This window comes from Bos grunniens, chromosome 26 (assembly GCF_055505025.1).
Source record: "Bos grunniens cultivar Pamir isolate PY7600 chromosome 26, Bosgru_T2T1.0, whole genome shotgun sequence".
In the NCBI taxonomy this organism is placed as follows: Eukaryota; Metazoa; Chordata; class Mammalia; order Artiodactyla; family Bovidae; genus Bos; species Bos grunniens.
In genome coordinates this window covers 44694613-44717870 of record NC_141190.1, presented here as the reverse complement: position 1 = coordinate 44717870, position 23258 = coordinate 44694613, and positions in this window count along the sequence as shown.

Here is a 23258-nt window from a genome sequence, read left to right as displayed (position 1 = left end):
TGGCCCAGTCAGAAGGCTTTTTTAGGAGTCCAGGAAGGTAGTGGCGGTCGCTCGGACTGAGGGTTTGGAGGGAGAGAAAGAGATGCGCCTGGATGGAGTGGACACCTGGGAGGTAGGGTGGGCAGGACTTGGTAGTGGACGGGAGAGGCCATGGTAAGGACGGCTCTGACGGGCTTGGCTGCTGCAACAGCTTATGGAAACAGGCGGCCCTGAAAGAAGACCTGTATACAGAGAAAGACTGTGACTTCGAGGTGCCTACATGATATTTCAATGCATCCTTTGGTTTTCTTTATATAAAGTTCTGATGAAATTAGTGCAAGTAGTGTTACACACACACCCACACACACACACATGTCTGCTCCTGATACACAGCAGTGGGCCCCGCAGTCAGGATTCTGGTGCCCAGGGTTGGCAGGACAGGCAAGAATTCCCAGTGTAGCCAGAGCTTCCACAGAGGGAGCACCCTGGGCTCCGCAGGCAGTAAGGGAGGGCAGCATGGAGCAAAGCAGACCATGGTGGGTCAGGTCGATGCCCGCAGGATGGCGGGGAGGGGAGACCCTCACAGGGCAGGCCCCCTCTGGACCCGTCTCATCCCATGTGGTATGACACTGGGCGGGTTCTACCCTGGGCAGGAAGCCAGCAATTTGGGGAGGTAAGTTGGGGGGATCTTCCTTACTGGGGAGCCTGCCTGGGCCCAAGAATCAGGCTGTGTTCTCCAGGAGGCTTTTCTCAGCCGTTAAGCTGGGATTTTGCTGGAGTCACAGCGTTCTGTCCCTCACAGCCCAGCAACACTCAGCAGCACCTTGGCCTGGGCATCCCTCAGATCCTTCCCCCTGCCTGGAACACCCACCCAGCCCCCAGCCCACCCTCCTCAGCCTCAAGGCCCCCCTTGGCATCACTCCCTCCCGGGGGGCCCTCTGTGGCTCCACTCACCCCGCCTCCTACCCCAGGCGGGTCGCGACCTCCCCCAGGGCCCACTCCTCCCTCTCGATGAGCTTATGTGTCGATTTGGGAGTTTCATGTATGTATCTGTCATCACCACATGTTACGGTTCAGAGTCCCTCCATGCCACTGGCCCTGGGCTGGCTCAGAGTGACCGTCAAGGAACCAAGAGTGGCCGTTGCTGGAGACACTGAGATAGGAGGACAAATTTCAGCCGAGCTGCTCACCTGCCCTGGATGCCAGGAGGAAGCATCTCTGACTTCTGACAAAGTGCTGCCCACTCCGTGGGAACGCCCTGGGGGGCACGGCAGGACGGGAGGAGGGGTGTGAGTGCAGACCAGGGCAGGAACTGGATGTGAGCATCTCCTTACAATTCCAGGGGGCTCAACCACGCAAAAACCAGAAATCAGAAAGCATGGGAAGACGTGCTGCTGGTGGTAGGCATCTCATAGAAATAGTCACTGGGAACCTTACCACCTTCTAAACACTAAGCCTCCTATCGGTGTTATCTCAGTTAATCCCCACAACAACCCTGTGAGATATAAAAGCTATTATCCTCATTGTACAGATGACACACAGAGGCCCAGTCACTTGCACAGGGTTACACAGCTAAAGAGCTGGATTCAAACTCAGGCTCCCGGTGCCAGAGCCTGTACTCCAGTGTGACCTTAAGGAAGGGCAGTGGCTGAGGCATGTTTTAAAATGGGGAAAGCCTTCCCTCCAAGATTGGAAACCCTTGTGTTCTTAAAAATCAGATTATAATAGTGCATAGGCTTTTCATTATAAAGGCTGACATGGTCTGCAAACAATCTGAGCCAAGCTGAGCACAGATCTCCTTCAGGGAGGGAGACCCAGGGTTATGAAGGAGGTGAGAGAAGAGGTAGTCAGGTATGGATGTGAGAGCTGGACTATAAAGAAAGCTGAGCACCGAAGAATTGATGCTTTTGAACTGTGATGTTGGAGAAAACTCTTGAGAGTCCCTTGAACTGCAAGGAGATCCAACCAGTCCATCCTAGAGGAAATCAGTCCTGAATATTCATTGGAAGGACTGATGCTGAAGCTGAAACTCCAATACTCTGGCCACCTGATGCGAAGAGCTGACTCATTTGAAAAGACCGTGATGCTGGGAGAGATTAAGGGTGGGAGGAGAAGCGGGTAACAGAGGATGAGATGGTTGAATTACATCACCGACTCAATGGACATGAGTTTGAGTAGGCTCTGGGAGTTGGTGATGGCCAGGGAGGTCTTGCATGCTGCAGTCCATGGGGTCGCAAAGAGTCAGAGACAACTGAGTGACTGAACTGAACTGAGAGAAGAGGTAAGCACTTCTTCTTAAGGGACTGGGTGAACCAGAATTGGGGACTGGGGTGGGAATCTGGCAGGATGGGGCAAGTTTTGTCGGGATGAGACAATAGAAAAGCATGAGGCTGTCCAAATTGAGAAGAAACGTGAAGCCTGATATGAAGAGTATGCCAGAACCAAAGGGAAGAGGCTGCAGGATAAGGGTGTGTGTGTCTCTAGTGTGGGCTCGTGCATTAGGCACCCACCAGTGGGGGCCTGGAAGTTGGGCAGGCGTGGCACCATGAGAGCATTGCCTGTCTCGGTCCTCCACCCACTCCCGTTCACATGAGACTCTGTACTAGCCAGGCTGGGTGCAGGGCCCAGGGACAAGATGGAGAAAGTGAGGTCCTGAGCTGGGAGCAAGCAGTCTAGATGCTGGGTGATTGTCACCATGTGGCCCAGACTTTGTGTGTATCAGCTCATCCATTCCCACAGCGAGGAAGATGCTGTGATAAGGGGTATCACATGGAGGGGCCATGTTACAGATGAGGAAGCAGAGGCTTACGGAGGTGGAGTTACCCACCAAGTTCACAAAGCTGACCAAGGTGCAGCAACGGTGGATGGAGGGTGCAGACCTGCGTGTCTGGCTCAGAGCCACGTTTTGAACTGCCATGCTGAGCTGCCTCCTTGCCTGGGGCACAGGAGACCACCACGTGCAAGTCCACCATCCCACCATCCCAATTAAAAGGCAGGGCAGAGATTGAAATCATCTCACGAAACAATAAGGCTGACGTGACTAAATGCCAAGGTGATGAAAAGACACTGAAATTAGACCAACAGTGGAGAAGAGCCATCATGAAACTCGGATGTTTTCTTGGGAATCAGATGTTTCTCATGCTATGATATCACTTGAGGGGAAAAAAAGAACATAGAAAACATTCTTAAATTTCCAATTCCTATTTAGAAACATTATGTAAAGAGTTAGCACCAGCAAAGGGAAATGAAAATGAACTGGAGAAGAGGCCGGATGCAAGAACTTCTTGGCAGGAGGAGGGAAAATGCGCCTCATACACATGCAGGTTGTGATGCATTTGACCTGAGTGAACAGCGCTGGGAAAGCACTCTTCCAGGGCAGAGGTGGAAACGGAAGGAAATGTACCGAGGAATGAGTACGTGCTTCATTCCTGGAGGTGGATGGGGACCTATCGTGGAACATGTCTGGATTGAGGGGAGACAGAGCCTATCGGTAGGAGGAGAGCTAACACAGCACAGATGTGGGGTGGCTGGTGAGTTACAGGTTCCTTGGATGGAAACCGGGCAGATGTGGGATTGTCTGAAAGTATGATGCAGGAGGAGGGTTACGTTGTAAGTAGTGCAGGATAAATTAGCCCAACTGAGGGTGAGAAGGGCTTCCCTGGTGGCTCAGACAGTAAAGAATCTGCCTGCAATGTGGGAGACCCGGGTTCGATCCCTGGGTCAGGAAGATCCCATGGAGAAGGGAATGACAACCCACACCAGTCTTCTTGCCTGGAGAATCCCATGGACAGAGGAGCCTGGAGGGCTGCAGTCCATGGGGTCGCAAAGAGTCGGATATGCCTGAGGGTGAGAAAGGACAGTGATGGAAATGAAGGTGTGGCCATATAGCACAAAGCGCTTTGCTGTGAAAGAAAGCAAAAGGAGGAAGAAAACACAAAACGAAAGCCACCACCACCCAACAATACCAAACCCAACAGCAAAATAAAATGAGGACTTCCTTGGTGCCTGAAACTCCAATACTTTGGCCACCTGATGCACAGAGCTGACTCATTTGAAAAGACCCTGATGCTGGGAAAGATTGGGGGCAGGAGGAGAAGGGGATGACAGAGGATGAGATGGTTGGATGGCATCACCGACTCAATGGACATGAGTTTGGGTAAACTCTGGGAGTTGGTGATGGACAGGGAGGCCTGGCATGCTGCAGTCCACGGGGTGGCAAAGAGTCAGACACGACTGAGCAACTGAACTGAACTGGTGGCTCAGTGATGACGAATCCGCCTGCCAATGCGGGAGACATGGGACAGTCCACATGCTGCAGAGCGACTAAGCCGGTGCACGGTAACTACTGAACCTGTGCTTGAGAGCCCAGTTCCGAAGCCATCATGCTCCAGGGTCCAGGCTCCACAGCGAGAGAAGCTACCAGCATGAGAAGGCCACACACTGTGACAATAAGCAGTCCCCGCTTGCAACAATACAGAAAAGCCCGAGCGGCAACAAAGACCCAGCACAGACATAAATAAATAAGTCAATTTATTTAAAAAAATTAAAGGAACCCTCTTTAAAAAAAAAAAGTATGGAATAGGTTACAGATAGTACTGCAGATGGTGACTGCAGCCATGAAATTAAAAGATGCTTACTCCTTGGCAGGAGAGTAATGACCAACCTAGCAGCATATTAAAAAGCCCAGACATTACTTTGCCAACAAAAGTCCATCTAGTCAAGGCTATGGTTTTTCCAGTGTTCATGTATGAATGTGAGAGTTGGACTATAAAGAAAGCTGAGTGCCGAAGAACTGATGGTTTTGAACTGTGGTGTTGGAGAAGACTCTTGAGAGTCCCTTGGACTGCAAGGAGATCCAATCAGTCCATCCTAAAGGAGATCAGTCCTGGGTGTTCATTGGAGGGACTGATGTTGAAGCTGAAACTCCAATACTTTGGCCACCTCATGCGAAGAGCTGAATCATTTGAAAAGACCCTGATGCTGGGAAAGATTGAGGGCAGAAGGAGAAGGGGACGACAGAGGATGAGATGGTTGGATGGCATCACTGACTCAAATGGGTTTGGGTGGACTCCAGGAGTTGGTGATGGACAGGGAGGCCTGGCGTGCTGCAGTTGATGGGGTCACAAAGAGTTGGACATGACTGAGTAACTGAACTGAGCTGAGTACTATGGAAAATTTGACCCCAAGGCTATACTTTAAAATAAGAGCTACCACGGCTGAGAGAAAGCGTTTCACAACTTGGGGGTGGGGATGAGGCTATACAACCAAGGTCGCACCCTAGTAATTCCTGGTGTTAACCGGTTGCTACTGGGCCTTCCAAGCTGGGTAACTTTGAAATTTAGTGTTTAAAGGACTGATGGTTAAATCAGAGTAGCTGGATTGTGGGGAGGGGTACAGGAAGTGGGGGAAGCATGGGAAATTTTTTTTATTGTGCTGAAGTATACATAACACAAAATTTACATTTTGAGCAGTTTAAAATGTTAAGTAGAATTAAATCTGCACACTGTTGTGCAAGCATCACCATTATCCATCTCCAGAACTTTTCATTCTCTCAAACTGAGACTCTGACCCATCGCAAAAGTCTCCTCTTCCCCTACTCCCCGGTAGCCTCTATTTTACTTTCTGTCTCTTGGAATTTTACTATTCCAGGCAACTCCAAAAGTGGAATCAGAAGATTTGCCCTTTTACATCTGCCTATTTTCATTTTGAATAATGTCCCCCAGTCTCATCCATGTTGTAGCTGGTGTCAGAACTTCAGGCTGAATGGCATTTCATCATACGGAGAGAACACATTTTGTGTATTCATTTCCATCTTTTGGCTAGTGTGAACAATGCTCTTATGATCATTGATTTACAAGAATCTGTTCAAGTCCTTACTTTAAGTTCTTTTGGATATATATGCAGAATTGGAATTGCTGGATCATATGGTAATTTTACATTAAATTTTACATTTAAAGAATACTCTTTAAGACTCTTTTCTATACTCTTTTCCACAGCAGCTGCATCATTTTATATTCCCACCAGCAATGCACAAGAGTTCCAATTTCTCAAATTTTTTGCCAAAATTTGTTGTTTTCTGGGCTTAAACATTTTGTTGTAATAGTCACTCTAATAGATGTGAGGGCTTCCCTGGTGGCTCAGTGGTAAAGAATCCACCTATAATGTAGGAGAGGCAGGTTCAGCCCCTCAGTCAGGAAGATCCCCTGGAGAAGGAAATGGCAGCCCACTCCACTATTCTTGCCTGGAGAATCCCATGAACAGAGGAGCCTGGTGGGCTGCAGTTCCTAGAGTCCCAGAGTCAGACAGGATTTAGCAACTAACAGCAGTAGATGTGAAATAGAAACTTATCTTAGAAAAGCATGGAATTTATGTCTTTTAAAATCATTAGAGAAATTTTGTTCAGGTCAAATGAAACTCAGTTCTAGTCTGAGAGTCTGGATATCCATGTTTTCACAAAATCTGGAAGCAATAACTAGGCTTGGGCAGAATTTTGCAGCTGTCAAACACATGGGTGTTGTGCCTGGAAAATCCAATAAGGTATCAGACCAGAGGGATGGGTGGGATTATTGGTGTTGTATTGTTGCGGTCTTCGTTTTAAAGAAGAGGAGACTAGACAGCAAGAGAACGCAGTGACTTTCCGACGCCACACTGTTAGTGAGTGTTAGAGGCAGGATGTGCTCTCAGGGTTGCTCTACGACAGGTCACATTCCTTCCCTGATATCACCCTGCAGGTAAACCTCAGCATCTAAACAAATGCTCAAAATATGGTTTGTACATATGGTGCTATGTAAATATTTATAAATGAATTACCTATGTATATAAGTATACGTACACATGCCTGTCTATTCTGGGTGTAGGGTAGGGTTTTGTTTAATCTATTTATTTACTTTGGCTGCCCTAGGTCTTCATTTGTGCACGCCAGCTTCTCTAGTTGCTGCGAGCAGGGGCTGCTCTCCAGTTATGGTGTGCAGGCTTCTCATCGCGGTGGCTTCTCTTGTGGAGAACGGGCTCAGCAGTTGCCGCACAGACTTGGTTGCCCTGGGGCATGTGGGATCTTTTCAGACCGGAGATCGAACCCATGTCCTCTGCATCAGCAGGCAGATTCTTTACCACTAGACCACCAAGGAAGTCCAGGGCAGGCTTTTAGATACAAGGTAATCAACCCCTCTGTCCTCAAATTGGTCACTATTCCATTAAATATTTCAATGTAAACCAATTCTGAAAGAAACATGAATAACAAATTTGTGATGATAAGGATGAGAAAGGTTAGTTTGTAAAGCATGCTTAGCTTTATCAAAGGCATCTATCTGTTCAGTTCAGTCACTCAGTCATGTCCAACTCTGAGACCGAATGGACTGCAGCACGCCAGGCCTCCCTGTCCATCACCAACTCCCAGCTTGCTCAAACTCATGTCCATCGAGTTGGTGATGCCAACCAACCATCTCATCCTCTGTTGTCCCCTTCTCCTCCTGCCTTCAATCTTTCCCAACATCAGGGTCTTCTAAGAAGTCAGTATTTCGTATCAGGTGGCCAAAGTATTAAAGCTTCAGCTTCAGCATCAGTCTTTCCAATGAATATTCAGGACTGATTTCCTTTAGGATGGACTGGTTGGATCTCCTTGCAGTCCAAGGGACTCCCAAGAGTCTTCTCCAACACCACAGTTCAAAAGCATCAATTCTTTGACGCTCAGCTCTCTTTATGGTCCAACTCTCACATCCATACATGACTACTGGAGAAACCAAAGGCATCAATAAGACCATGTAAATTAAAGCACATGCGGACACCAAATATGACTATTGACTGAGTCATCAAATCACAAACACCACCAGGCCACGTAGCATAAAGCACGGACAGGTAAATGGGATGTCGATGCAGCACAGAATCCAAGTTTGACTGACAAGTCAATAGCTACTTTTAGTTCTGTGCTTTCACATCTTTTATTCCCTCCCTACTCCTGCCACCCCCTCCTTCCCCTTCCCCTGAAAGCATAAGTATACCCTAATGGAAAGACAACAAACTGGGAAGTTGGTGACAAGACTAAAAGAAAAGTAGGAGATAAAAGGGGAAAAACGACTGTTATTATCATTTTGCAGGCATTATCTCAAGCCCTGTACTTTCAAATGGGCTACAGGTCCTCAACAACTTCTTAGTTCTTTCTTCTTGGTTCTTAGCTCACACCAGGTCTCATACATGGGAGTCCCTGCTGGTTTCAGCAGTGCTGGCTGAAAATTGAGGGTTAATTTAGCTGCAAATCAACAGCATCCATGGCACTGGATCCTGCAAATTCAGGGAGAAATTTATTTAGTTCACTGTACCTGATTTATAAAGGTTCTACTTTGCTTCCAGGAGTATAATAAATATTAATTAACTTGCAGTAATCTTACTTAACATTTTTATAGTAGCTTCATAAAGCATAATTAAGATAACAGACCAAAGACTATATCAATACTAGGTATTATTATCTTGCTTCATTAATTTTCAAAAATATAGTGTCTAAGCAATATCTTAATCACCCAGATAAGTGGAGTTCATTCATAGTACTTGCCAAGGGACACTTTGCAAGGTATGAGGGGAGCTAGCAGGTCTCTGGATTGGGGAACAAGAGTTGGGAAGGAAAGTTAGTGAACATCTGCTCATCAGCAGCACCCTTCATAAATATTATGATGCTCAATAATCAGATGAAGAGACTGAGCTTCAGAGAGGCTACCTGCCCCGAGGATGTACAGTGAATAACTATCAGAACCCATTCCCTTACTTCCTGGAACACAAGAGCCTGAACTCCTGGGAAACAATGACTTTTCCCACAGTGCACTCTCAATCAGAGGCCCAGGGTGCCTTTCTCTGGGGAGAAATAATGGGGAAATATGAAAAGAGCAAACACGAAGAGCTCGGTGTGCAAGGATGGCGTGGGAGTGGATGATCACACCTCAAGCACATGTACGGTTATTTTACAGAAGATGGTCATAAGCTTTGCTTCATTGATTTTCAGGGAAGAAAAGGAAAGGAATGAGAGACAATGGAGGCATTAAGGATTTGGAGTAGAGAAGGAGGAATCGGCAGTGAAGCCAGGTACCAGGGAAGTTCAAACCCCCACTGGCAAATTGTGAAAATAAAATAGTCTCATTGGGTTGGTCCTGCCTGAAAGTGCTAGACAAGGGGGAAAAGATTGCAGGTGTACAACTCACTGTGAGTCAAGGGCTCTGAGATTTGAAGCTGTGGAGGAGAAAGGGAAAAGACAGCCACGCTTACTGCGCAGGGGAGTATCCATGGCAAAAGCCCTCTGATATTCCCCTGCAATGATGAGATTCATAAACTCTGCTTGGCGTGTTTTACTCTTAAGCAAGTATCAGCTTACTACTTCCTTAGAGATAGACTATGTATGTACAAGGGAGGAGACCATGTAATTCTTTTTGTTGTTGCAAATTTCCTGTTAAAGTCCGTATGTGTCCAGAAATTATTCTTGCTTTTTTGTGGGGACACATTTGGGGAGCATAATTTACACACAGTAACATTCACCCATGTTACATACACAGTAGGGTGAGTCTGGGCAGATGCACACTATCACCTAACCTCCACCAGTCGCGACATAGAGTGGTTTCAGCACTCCAGAGTTCTCTGCTGCAGTCAATCCCTTCCCCCAAGCACGACAACCTATTTGGTGTTACTATAGCTTCATCTTTTCTAGAATTTTATATAAATTGAATTGTCAGCCTATAGTCTTCTTGTTTGGCTTCTTTCATTTTGCATGATATTTTTGAGATAAATCTGTATTATATCAGTAACTTGTTCCTTTTCACTGCTGAGTAATATTTCGTTGACAAATAAAACACAATATGCTTATCCATTAACCATTGGAAGACATCTGGGTTGTTTCTAGTTTGGGGCTATCCTGAATACTGCTGCTACAAACATTCATGTACTCGTCTTTGTGTAGACGTGTTCGTTTTGGGTAGACATCTGTAAGTAGTGTTGATAGAGTTGTTGACACGCGTGCGTAACTTTGATAAGACTGTCGAGTTATTTTTCAGAGTGGCTGCATGGTTTTTTGATTGTCTTCAGCAGTAGAGTAAAGTTTGTTTCTGTGAACATCTTTTCCTTTGCCTATTGGCCATGTGTAGATCTCCTTTTATGAAATTTCTGTTAAAATTTTTTGCTCTTTTTTTTTAATGGGCCATTCATCTTTTTTAAATTATTAATTGAGTTGTAAGAGTCCTCTCTATATTCTTAACACCAGCCCCTTGTCATATTTGTTTTACAAACACGTTCTGCTGAGCTGTGGCTTACCCTTTCTTTCTTAACTTTGATAAAGAGCAAAAGGTTTATTTGTTTGTTTGTGATTTTGTTTTTGCTTTGCTTTTTAAAAAATCTTTAAACCAATGGTCACAAAGGTTTTTCCTGATATTGACTTACAGCGACTTCATAGTTTTAAAGTCCTGCAGTTATGTCTATGATCTATTTTACATTAATTTTTTAATATGGTGAGAGATAAGGATTGGGGTTCAGTTTTCCTGTGGCTATCCAATTGTTCTTTTGAAAAGACCAGTTCACATTGAATTACCTTGTGCAAAACAATTGACCACATAAATCAGAGTCTTAGCCTATATGTCTATTCTTATGCCAATACTGTGCTGCCTTCCTTACTGTGATTTTATATTAAACCTTGAGATAAGGTAGTGTGAATCCTCCAAACTTGCTCTTCTTAAATAATTATTTTGGCTGTTCTAGGTCCTTTGAATTTCCATGTAAAATTTTGTTTAGATTATCAGTTTCTACAGAAAGAACTTCTAAGAATTTGATTAGAATTCTGCCAAATCTGTTGACCAGTTTGGGGAACTCTTCACAATATTCAATCTTCCAATTCATGCACATATTACATCTCACCTTTTCTTTATGTTTTTTCTATTTACCCACCAATATTTTGAAGTGCATAGCTCTTGAACATATTTTATTAAATTCATTCCTAAATGATTCATATTTTATACTACTGTGAATGATATTTAAAATTTTTACTTTCCAATTGTTCATTGCTGGTACATAAAAGTATTGCTGAGTTTTAAACTAACTTTATACTGAGGATCTTACTAAAATCATTGATTAGTTCTAGAACCTTTTTGAAAATTCCTTGGGAATTATTTTCTATGTACACAAGCATGTGTCCTGAGAATAAAAAATAGTTTTACTTCTTCCTTTTCAATCTGTATAAATGAGTGTGTGTGCGTGCGTGTGTGTGTGTGTGTGTGTGCACTCTGTTGCTCTTGCTAGGACTTTCCGTGTAAGGCTGAACAGTTGTGGTGAGAGTGGGCATCCTTTGACCATTCCCAATCTCAGGGAGGAAAGTGTTCATCATTTCATCTTTAAGTATGGTCTTTTCTACAGGTTTTTTTCAATGTAAATTCTCTTTATCAGTTTGAGGAAGTTTTATCCTATTGCTAGTTTGCAGAGAGTTTTCAGCAACAGGTGTTATGTTTTACCAAATACTTTTCCTGATTCTATTGAGATAATTGTATGGTCTTCTTGGTATTCTGTTAATATAAAGGTTTACGATGGTTAACTTTTTAATGATAAACCAACCTTGCATTCCTGGTATTTGTTTTGTTGTTGTTGTTGCTTTAGATTTGATTTTCTAAAGTTTTTTCTTCTGATGTCTTTTTCTGATGTTGATATCAGGGTAATTCTGACTTCATAAAATAAGTTTCTGTGCTTTCTGAAAGAACTTTCCATAGGATTGGTACTATTTCTGCCTTAAATTTTGATAGAATTCACCAAAAATGTCATGAATGTCTAGATTGATTTTAATAGATAACTCAATTTCTTTATTCAATGTTTTATTTATTCTTGAGTTCATTTTTATAATCTGTATCTTTCAAGGGATTTGTCATTTCATCTAATTTACTGCATTCATTGACATTAAGTTCTTCATAGTAATTCCTTTTAAAAAATACCTGTAGAATTCCTTTTCTCATGCATCATGATATTGGTACATTTTGTCTTCTTTCTTTCTTAATCAGTCTAGGTAAATGTCTATTAAATTTATTGATATTTTTCAAAAAACAAACTTTTGGTTTTAATTATTTTTTCTGTGTATTTTGTTTTCTGTTTTATTGATTTCCACTCTTCATTATTTCATGCTTTCTACTTACTTTGTGTTTAATTTGCTTATCTAGTTCTAGCCTTTTAAAATTGGAGTTTAGATTACTGACTTGAGAACATTTTGCTTTTCTAGGTTTCCCTGATAGCTCAGTTGGTAAAGAATCCTCCTACAATGCAGGAAACCCCAGTTTGATTCCTGGGTCGGGAAGATTCACTGGAGAAGGGATAGGCTACCCACCCCAGTGTTCTTGGGTTTCCCTTGTGGCTCAGCTGGTAAAGAATCCACCTGCAATGTGAGAGACCTGGGTTCGATCCCTGGAGAAGGGAAAGGCTACCCACTCCAGTATTCTGGACTAGAGAATTTCATGGACTGTATAGTCCATGGGATAACAAAGAATCGGACACAACTGAGTGACTTTCACTACTTACTACTTAACATAAGGATTTAAAGACATTTATTTGGGGACTTCACTGGTGGTCAGTGGTTAAAACCTCACGTTCCAATGCAGGGGATGTGGGTTCCATCACTGCTTGAGGAGCGACACGTGCCTTGTGGCCAAAAACCCAAAACATAAAACAGAAGCAATATTGTAACGAATTCAATACAGGCTTTAAAATGGTCCACATTCAAGAGTCTTTTAACAAGATAAAAGATGTTCATTTTACTTTATGCACTGATTTTACTGTACCTCACTAATTTTGATAAATCATGTTTTCATTTTCATTTAACTTAAAATATTGAAATTTTTTCCACAATCCATGGGTTATCTAGAAGTGTTTAATTTTCAAAAAAGCAGAAGCATTGCTTCGGTGACAAAGGTCTGTCTAGTCAAAGCTATGGTTTTTCCAGTAGTCATGTATGAATATGAGAGTTGCACCATAAAGAAGGGTGAATGCTAAAGAACTGACGCTTTTGAACTGGGGTGGAGAAGACTCTTGAGAGTCTCTTGGACTGCAAGGAGATCAAACCAATCCATCCTAAAGGAAATCAGTCCTGAATATTCATTAGAAGGACTGATGCTGAAGCTGAAGCTCCGATACTTTGGCCACCTGACATAAAAAGCTGACTCCTTAGAAAAGCCCCTGATGCTGGGAAAGACTGAAGGTGGGAGGAGAAGGGAACGACAGAGGATGGGATGGTTAGATGGCATCACTGACTCAATAGACGTGAGTTTGAGCAAGCTCTGGGAGATGGTGAAGGACAAGGAAGCCTGGCATGCTGTGGTCCATGGGGTCACAAACAGTCAAACACGACCGAGTGACTGAACAACAGCAACAACAATTTCCAAATATTGGGGGACATTTCGGAGATCATTCTGCTTTTGATTGCTGTGTATGTGTGTGCTCAGTCACTCGGTTGTGTCCGATTCTTCGCAATCTCATGGACTGTAGCCCACAAGCCTCCACTGCCCATGGAATTTTCTAGGCAAGAATACTGGAATGAGTTTCCATTTCCTACTCCAGGGGATCTCCCCAACCCAGAGACGAACCCCAGACTCCAGCGTCTCCTGCATCGGCAGGTGGATGCTCCAGCACTGTGCCACCCGGGAAGCCCCATTTTTGATTGCTAGCATAATTCTATTGCGATTAGGGTACTGCTTTCACACTTCCTAAATTTACTGAGACTCATTCTACAGTTTATCTTAGTAAATGTTCCAGGTGTCCTTGGGGAAAAATGTGTGTTCTGCTCTTACTGAACAGATAAACGTCAACGGGTCCGACTGATTGATATTGTTAACAAGTCTCCTCCATCGTTACTGCTTTTTTTTTTTTTAAACCAACACTAAAATGGGAGCATTGAAATTTCCCACTATAATTGTGGATTATCTATTTCAATTTTTAGTTCTGTCCATTTTGCTCCATATATTTTGTGACTTTACTACACGGCCCCGAATTTAGTGTGTAATTACAAGTGTCATTGTTATAGCTTCCTGCTGTACCAACCTTGTTGTCATTATGAATTATCCATCTTGGTCTCTAATAATTCTCTTTGACTTAAAACTTATTTTATCTAACATTAATAGAGTCATCGCAGCTTTCTTATTCTGCTATATCAGTCAGCATGTGATTTTAAAACAACAGTAAGAACCACTAAGAATGATAGAGAATATGCAATTTTTCTAAGGGATTTGACTTTGAGTCATTATGGGAGAGCGTTAGATGGTTTCTGTCCATTTGCTGCCTCTGCATCTCAGCGTGGGCTTGGACCAGAGAGGCTGAGGGGACCTGGCAGGAGAGATGCAGCTGCAGACCTAGCCACCCACACCCCATCAACAAGGTGGGCCGCTCAGTCAGCCATCTCACCTGCGTGTATGAGTGTGTGTGAGCTGCAACAGCGCCTAGAGCCCCGGTACTCACCTTCCAAGCGTTCAGAGAACACTCTTGCCATACATTCATACATCAGGTGATGAAATGAGATCTTTCTTGATCTTGACAGCATGTTGTTCAGTTGCTAAGTCATGTCCAACTCATTGTGGCCCCATGGACTGCAGCACACCAGGCTCCTATCCTTCAATATCTAAAGTTCAGCAGTTTCACCCGAGGATTTAGACACGGTTTGTGCTCAGACCCTTCCCCCTCACAGCCACTACACCTCCAGTTTCTCTGCGAAGTTCATGTTCTGCCCTTCTGTGAATACGGAACCTGCCTCAGCAGACTCACAGCAGGCTTATTTCTACCTTTGAGCAGCCGGGTGACTTGCCGACACTCTGGCCCTCAGGTTCCCCATTTGTAAAGTCAGGCATTGGGAGTGGAACAAGATGACCCCCCCCCCACCAGAGCCCTTCCAGTTCTAAGTAAACACTAAGGAAACTCTAAATAAACATGTATGCCCTCAAGCATCACCGACTCAATGGACATGAATTTGAGCAAACTTGGGGAGATAGTGAAGGATAGAGGAGCCTGGCGTGCTGCAGTCCACAGGGTTGAAACAAGTTGGACACCACTTAGCAACTGAACAACATGCCCTCAAGATCAACAAAGATCTCATTTCATCACCTGATGTATTAAAGACCACCTGATCCTGCATGGCCTTATTTCTTAGTTGCAGTCACTTCATTTCTCAGCCCACTTACAGTCAAAATGCAGATTGCTTCAATTACCCCCATGGATTAAGACCACCGAGGCGAAAGGAGGCGATTAGCCTGAAAGATCCTTTAGGTTCACGTGCATAATCCAAATTCCTAGGATATTTTTTGCTTCAACTGTACATGCGAGGTAGCTTTGGTCTGTTAATCTGCTACTTTGGGTCTCTGAGATTCAATAACCCCCACATATCTTCTGAAAGAAATTCCATCTTGAAATTCTTTAGGGTACGGTTTTTCTCATGGCCACTGATTAACTGACTTTATAAATAAACTGAGTAGTGTGTTCTCATCATTAACAATACAAATTCCAGGAACCCTGTTAAGAAAAACCTCACTGTGGTGTGCTGAGCTTCTGTTATTTTTTTATATGGAGTAAGGGCTTCTTTATTTCACCAAACTTCATTGTTGCCTCCAGTAGAACAGAATGAAAATAGCTTTCTATGGTTCTGCTGAATCTTCACTGTTTATAAACAAATATACCTGGAGGTAAATGATTCTGAGTGCTCCGGGCTTGTTTGATCATTTATTTGTAGTATTTGTGAATGTCAGGGACTCAGAACTCAAAAATTCCAAAACAATTCAGAAGGCCATCCACCTGGTTTTCTCAAATGAGCTGAAATGACCTTTATTTGGTAGTGCACTGGAGGCAGAATTACACTTGTGTTTTTGGGTTGGGAATGAGTGGACTGGACTGAGGTGTATAAGGCTTGCCTCCTCTTCAGCAGGCTCTCTAAGGGAGAGAGTTTTTGATTCCAAGTTTTGTAAACTTTGTTGACAAATGTAAAAATATCACAGTAATCTCCAACAGGTAGCACATGAGCTTTAAGAAAGCTCAGGGCCGACGGGTGATGGGGGGAAGGTTTAAATTTCAATTCAAGCCAATTTTTTGCAAGTGATAATGCATTTTGACCCCTTTTCTTTTTTTAAACTTTTTATTTTGTATTGGGATACAGCCAATTAGCAATGTTGTGATAGTTTCAGATGAACAACCAAAGGACTCAGCTATACATGTACAGGTATCCACTCTCCCCACAAACCTGCTCTCCCATCCAGGCTGCCACGTAACACTGAGCAGAGTTCCATGTGTTTGCTATACAATGAGTGCAGTGTGTACACGACCTTCCTAAGCTCCCTGATTATCTCTTCCCCCCAAATGTAAGTTCATTTTCTAAGTCTGTGAGTCTCTTTCTGTTTTGTAAGAAAGTTCATTTGTATCATTTCTTTTTAGAGTCCACATGTAAAGTATGTCATACGGCATTTCCCCTTCTCTGTCTGACTTCCCTTCACGCAGTATGATCCTCTCTAGGTTCATCCATGTTGCTGCAAATGGCATTATTTTGACACGTTTTCTGACTTAGCCAATAGTTTAGGCCCGTAGCTCTTTGCTGGGGATATAATTCCTTCAAAATAATTAATTAGCCCTAACCATGAACATGTTGTTTCATATTGCAGAAGTTTGTAGTACTACAAGGGCAGGCCAGTACCCCCAGATATCATTAAAAAGAACGAGGAAAAGCTATATATAATGACCTGGGGATTGATAGAATTTTAAAAGACAAAAGCAATTCGCAGAACAATACATATAGCATGATCCCATTTTACTTTTTTTTTTAAGTGTACATGTCTGTATTCATATCGTTTCAGAAGAAAACAGCTAGGAGGGTGCACGCCAAACTACCATCAGCAGTTATCTCTCAGGGGAGAGCTAGAGCGACTGGAAAGGGCTTTCTACTTCACAGATCACGTGTGAGGTGGTGATGACTTTTTTTTTCCCCACGGTGTTCAAATTAAAGAAAAAAATCTTCCAGAAGAAGAAAAACAATAGGAAGAGAGGAGGGAGTCTTGAGCCCAAAGCATCTGCTGTATCAGGAAGACTCAAGGATCCCCCAGCTGAGGAGAGGAGGGTGTGGGGCCGGGGATTCATCTGGACCACCTGGGGCACAGCTTGGAAGGCAAAGGAGATGGGGACAGTTTCACCAAGATGTAGCCAGGGCTTCTCAACCTCAGTCCCGCTGACTCTGGGGCTGATCATTCTGTCCTGTGCATCGTTAGGATGCTTAGCCGCAACGACTAGATGCCAGTAGCACCCCCAACCCCACTGAGATGGCCCAAAACATCTCCAGACGCAGCCACGTGTTCCCTGGGAGGCAAGACAGTTCTCACTGAAGAATGACTAGTGTAAAACAATAAACGCTGGAAAGGGTGTGGAGAGAAGGGAACCCTCCCACATGGTTGGTGGAACTGTGACTTGGTACAGCCACTGTGGAGAACAGTATGGAGGTTCCCTAAAAAGCTAAAAATAGACCTACCATATGACCCTGCAATCCCAGGCCTGGGCATATATCCAGAGAAAAACATGGTCCATAAGGATGCATGCTCCCCAGTGTTCATTGCAGCACTGTATACAGTAGCCAAGACATGGAAGCAAGCTAAACGTCCATGGACAGAGGCCTGGATAAGGAAGATGTGGTACGTATATGCGATGGAATGTTACTCAGCCATTCAAAAGAATGAAATGGTGCCATTTGCAGCAGCATGGACGGATCTAGAAAGTGTCACACCGAGCGAGTTAAATCAGACAGAGAAGGAGAAATATCATATCATATCCCTTATGTGTGGAATCTAAAAAGAAGTGATACAAATGAACTTACTTACACAACAGAAAGAGACTCACAGACTTAGGAAACAAACTTATGGTTGCTGGGGGTGAAGAGATAGTTGGGGAGTTTGGGAAGGTCATGTGTGCGCATGTGTGCTAAGTCACCTCAGTCGTGTCTGACTCTGTGACCCTATGGACTGTAGCCCTCCCAGGCTCCCCTGTCCATGGGATTCTCCAGACAAGAATACTGGATTGGGTTGCCATGCCCTCCTCTAGGGGAATCTTCCCAACTCAGGGATCGAACTCAGGTCTCCTGCAGTTCCTGCATTGCAGGTGGATTCTGTACCGCTGAGCCACCAGGGAAGCCCCAGGAAGATCATGTACACACTGTTATATTCAAAATGAATAACCAACTGTATAGCACATGGAATTCTACTCAATGTCATGTGCCAGCCTGGATGGGAGGGGAGTTTGGGGGAGAACGGATACATGTACGTGTAGACTGAGTCCCATCACTGTTCACCTGAAACTCTCACAACATTGTTAATAGGCTATACTCCAACGCCAAATACAAAGTTTTTAAAAAACAGAATTCGTGGATAAGCTCTTCCAACAAAGATTAAAGAAGATCTGAATAAAAAAAAAAAAAGAATTACTGGTGTAGACGATGTGAATGATGGGGCAGGACGTGGGGAGAGAAGCTGAGAGTCGGAAGTGGCAATCTGCGCTCCATCCACACACCATCTCTGGAGCTTGATGGGAGCACTCAGGGTACGATAACAGGGAGGCCAGGGAGGGCCTCAGGTGCCTGAACATTGGAGAAGCAAGTTTAAAAGGTGTAACAGTTTAAGCAGAATAAGCCAGAGAAGCAATACCAGAGAGGCAGACAGAAGCAGAAGAGCATGGTACCTGAAAGCTAAGTGGAAGGTGGTGAACACAGAGCTGTCAGCGTTGGCAGGATGGTGTCATGGACTGAATGATGCTGAAGCCCTAACTCCCAGTGTGACTGCATTTAGAAACAAGGCTTTTAAGGAGGTAAAGTTAAATGCAGTCGTAAGGGTGGGACCCTAAGCCAGTAGGACTGGTGCCCTTTTAAGAAGAGAAGGAAGGACTTCCCTGGTGGTGCAGTGGCTGAGACTCCAGGCTCCCCATGCAGGGGGCTGCTGTGTAATCCCTGAGCAGGGAACTAGATCCCACATGGCACAACTAAAGATTCCAGGCACCAAAACCAGGACCGGGTGCAGCCAAAGAAGTGAATCAATATTTTTAAAAAGAAGAGAAAGATACACAAAGAATGCGCATGTACAAAGGAAAGGCCGTGTGAGGACACAGGGAGGTAGATGGTGACCATCTGCAAACCAGGGAGAGAGGTACCACCAGAAACCAAACTGCCAGCACCTTGATCTTGAGCATCCAGCCTCCAGCACCGCGTGGGAATCAGCATCTGCCGTGGAAGGCCCCCAGGCCGTGGTGTTCTGTTATGGCAGCCCAAGCTAAGTCAGTGGGGGTTCAAACATCAGAAGGTCGCCAGGGTTCTAAAGGAGAAGACTGCCCGGGAGCTGAGGATTAGAAGTCAGGTCATCATCAGGACAGAGGATCAGAGGTCAGAGAGAGGGCACATGAGGGAAGCTCAAAAGGCTGTGAAAGGAGAAGGAAGACAGAAGTCTGCAGCCATCAGTAGAGAGGTGGGGCAAAGGGAAGATATTTCTTTTAGAATCAGAAAGATTTGATTTAGCTAAAGAATCCACCTGCAATGCAGGAGATGCAGGAGACACAAGATTATTTCCTGGGTTGGGAAGATCCCCTGGAGAAGGGCGTGGCAACCCACTCCAGTATTCTTGCCTGGAGAATCCCATGGACAGAGGAGCCTGGGAGGCTGCAGTCCACAGGGTTGTGAAGAGTTGGATGTGACTGAGCTACTGAGCACAGCACATCACAGATCACAGCTCAGTGAGGACTCTCAAGACAACTGTTCAGGTTCTTAATCTCCTGACAATGTATACTTGTAGCCCCAATGTCAATTTCCTATTATTCTCAGTATCTTCAAAATTGCCTTCTGGTTATAAATGTGACATATGCATAATATTTACATCATATTATATATGTGATATGTACTTTTTTGTTGTTTTTTTTAGTCACCCAGCCATGTCCGACTCTTTGCAATCCCGTGGACTGCAGCACGCCAGGCCTCCCTGTCCCTCACCATCTCCCAAAGTTTTCTCAAGTTCATGTCCACATGTGGGTGTGTATGTATATTCATTTGTAAAGAAAACAGGAAGAAGAAAGTAGAATAATGCAACCAATCTCACCACCCAGCAGTGAAGATGTACATTTCATTTCCATTGTTTTCATATTGGGAGATTTCCTTCCAGTCTTTTCTCTGTATATTTTAAAACAAAATTGGGATCATACAGTATGATCTGTATACTTTGAACCCTCCTTTTTTCAACTGGGCATTGAGTCATAGGTATTTGCCCATCATTAAATATTTTTCAAATGTGATTTTAAAAAATCTTTTGCATTTTATTCCCTTGTATTTTAAATTTAATTTAATCAATTAATTTATTTTTGGCTACGTTGGGTCTTAGTTGCAGCACGCAGGATCTTTCGCTTGGACACGGGGGCTTTTCCCAGACCTGGGATTGAGCCTATGCCCCCTGCATTGGAAGGCAGATTCTCAACCACTGGACTACCAGGGAAGGCCCCAGATATGATTTTAATAACCACATCGAAGTCCAGCTTGTGAAAATAACATGGTTTATTAATAACTGTTTCCCTATTTTAGAAAGTTAGATTGTTTCCCAATTTTCAGCAGTATACACAATGATAGACCTTCTTTACATAAACTTTGATGTACATCAGTACTTATACCATTCCATTTTTACTCTGGTTATGAATCAGACAGTTTTGAGAAGGCATCGCTACACATTCTTTTTTTGCAGTTTCATTTTTAAAAACGATTCTCCACCCTTCACGCTGCAGATCCTCAGATTGCCTATCAGAAAGAAACCTGCCGTTTAAAAAAAAAAAAAATGTTCTCGCCTGAATGGCTCCCTCACTGATTTATTCCCTGCATTTCCTTTTCACGGTTTTTAATTAAATTTTCAACGTGGTCTTGAATTAGAACCCTATCTATAAAAACCAAAACTTTTAACAATGTTTGGGGCATCTAAATCACCTTGGTGAATTTCTGATCACCTGGAACTGTTTGAAACAGAGCATCCACTCTGCAGATGAATGAGGTTGAATAGTGTTCTCTGTCCCCGTCCTAAGGAATACTTTCCATCGGCCCATCACCCCACACAGCTTAACACCCACTGGAGGGGTTGTTATCATACCAGGCAGGGAAAGACACTGCCTGGGCAGCCAAGGGAGTTACAGACACACGCGCGCGCGCACACACACACACCTGGTAAAAGTCCTCCAGATTAAGTTGCTGGGAGGAGCAGACAGATCCACAGAGCAGAAGCAGGAACAATGTGCGCTGGCAAGGATTTTGCTGTTTGTTTTGGTTTGGTTTTGGCCTTTCCCATTCACCTCATTCCCCCGACACACAGCTGAGTCTCACCAGAGTTTTAGAAAGAACAGGAATTCTGGCTACTCCACTGCCTGTTTATGCTCAGATTTCCACCACATGCTGAGAGACACACATTCTTTCCAGGCTTTTCCCTCTAAGGGACAGTTTTATACCCGGGGTCCTCCTGGTTCTTGAACCAGAGTCAGTAGCAGTAAGAGCACAGCTTCACTGGGAGGGAGAAAGGCAAATCCTGGGGCTCCCTGAGTCACACCATTGCCTCTGGTAGTCTCTAGGGTTCAAGGGCTCTCATCCCTCAGACCTCAAGTATTTTTTACATCCATCTCTCATGTATTTTTTTTTCAAAGCAGTGTTTTCATTTTGTTCAGCTACGTATGCAGGAGTGGAATTGCTGGATTATATGTTGGTCTTGTACTCAGTTTTTGAGGAACCTCCATACAGTTTTCATAACGGCTGCACAAATTTACAATCCCATCAACAGTGTAGGAGGGTTTACTTTTCTCCACATCCTCTGTATCATTTGTAGACTCTGTAATGATGGCCATTCTGACTGGTGTGAGGTGAGACCTCATCGTGGTTTTGATTTGCATTTCTCCAATGATTCACGATGTTGAACATATTTTCATGTACCTGTTGGCCATCTGTATGTCTTCTTTGGAGAAATGTCTATGCAGGTCTTCTGCCTAATTTTTATCTGGGTTGTTTGGTTTTTTGATGTTGAGTTGTATGAGCTGTTTATATATTTTGGCTCTTAACCCCTTATCAGTCATATCATTTTCAAATATTTGCTCCCATTCAATAGGTTGTCTTTTCATTATGTTAGTGGTTTCCTTTGCTGTGCAAAAGCTTTTCAGTTTAAGTTGGATTTGTTTGGTGGTTCAGACCATAAAGAATCCGCCTGCAATGCAGGAGATCCGGGTTTGATCCCTGGGTTGGGAAGATCCCCTGGAAAAGGGAATGGCAATCCACTCCAGCATTCTTGTCTGGAGAATCCCATGGATAGAGGAGCCTAGTGGCTGCAGTCCATGGGATTGCCAAGAGTCGGACATGACTGAGTGACTAAGCATGCATGCATGCCTGACATGGACTTCTCATTAGGAACTTACCTGCCTTCATGGGGACCAGGTTTCCTCCGCCCAGAGTAGACACACCTGGGCACCTCATCCTTAGTAGGTTTCAGTGGGAGTGGAGCCAGAAGACGAGAGAGCCGAGGCTGATTTTTTTCCAACTAGAGCAAAACTTTGTGAATTTCTTGGGTTGACCTCAATTCATTTTTATTATAATATTACTCAAATATGTGCAAACATAAATTAGGTAGAATTTCTTTGTGGTTATAGCCCTTCTACATCTATAAAAAGCGAAACAAATTTAAAGATTACATACAAAGGAAAGCATAAAGTTGTAAAAGTCCAGTTAAAACCATGAGTTTAATGTGATATGATGTTGCTGTGCTAGAATTAAACCACCTCTCATCCTCTCCTTGGGGTACTGCTGGGTAGGCAGGGTCAGGTGTTGCAGGGTCTCAACTCCCCAGTGTCTGCCTCTGACACCCCCTACCTCCCTCTGTTGCAGGAAATTTTCCCAGTTCACTTCCTGGGGACCCTGCACCTGCCCGGCATGTCGTGACATCATCGGGCTTCACCTGGTGCGGGGCATTCTTCACATGAACTGTCCTCTGTCTGCTCATGGTTGACCTGATTCCAGCTCCATCCTACCCACAGTTACAAGGCTGGGCACAACATTTGGTTACATGGCAAGGTTCCATACTATGTTGATATGGATTTTAGGAGAGTATTGTCAGAATAAAAGAACAAAAATTTCTAGTTATCATTGGCACTTAGAAGAATCCCAAGTATATGACCGTGAACCACGGGCTGAGAAACCCGTGGTGGTGGGGTGGTGGTGACAGAAACGGAGCTTGAGAGACCAGGTTTGCAAATAACCATTTAAAGCTGGTGGGCTTTGGGCA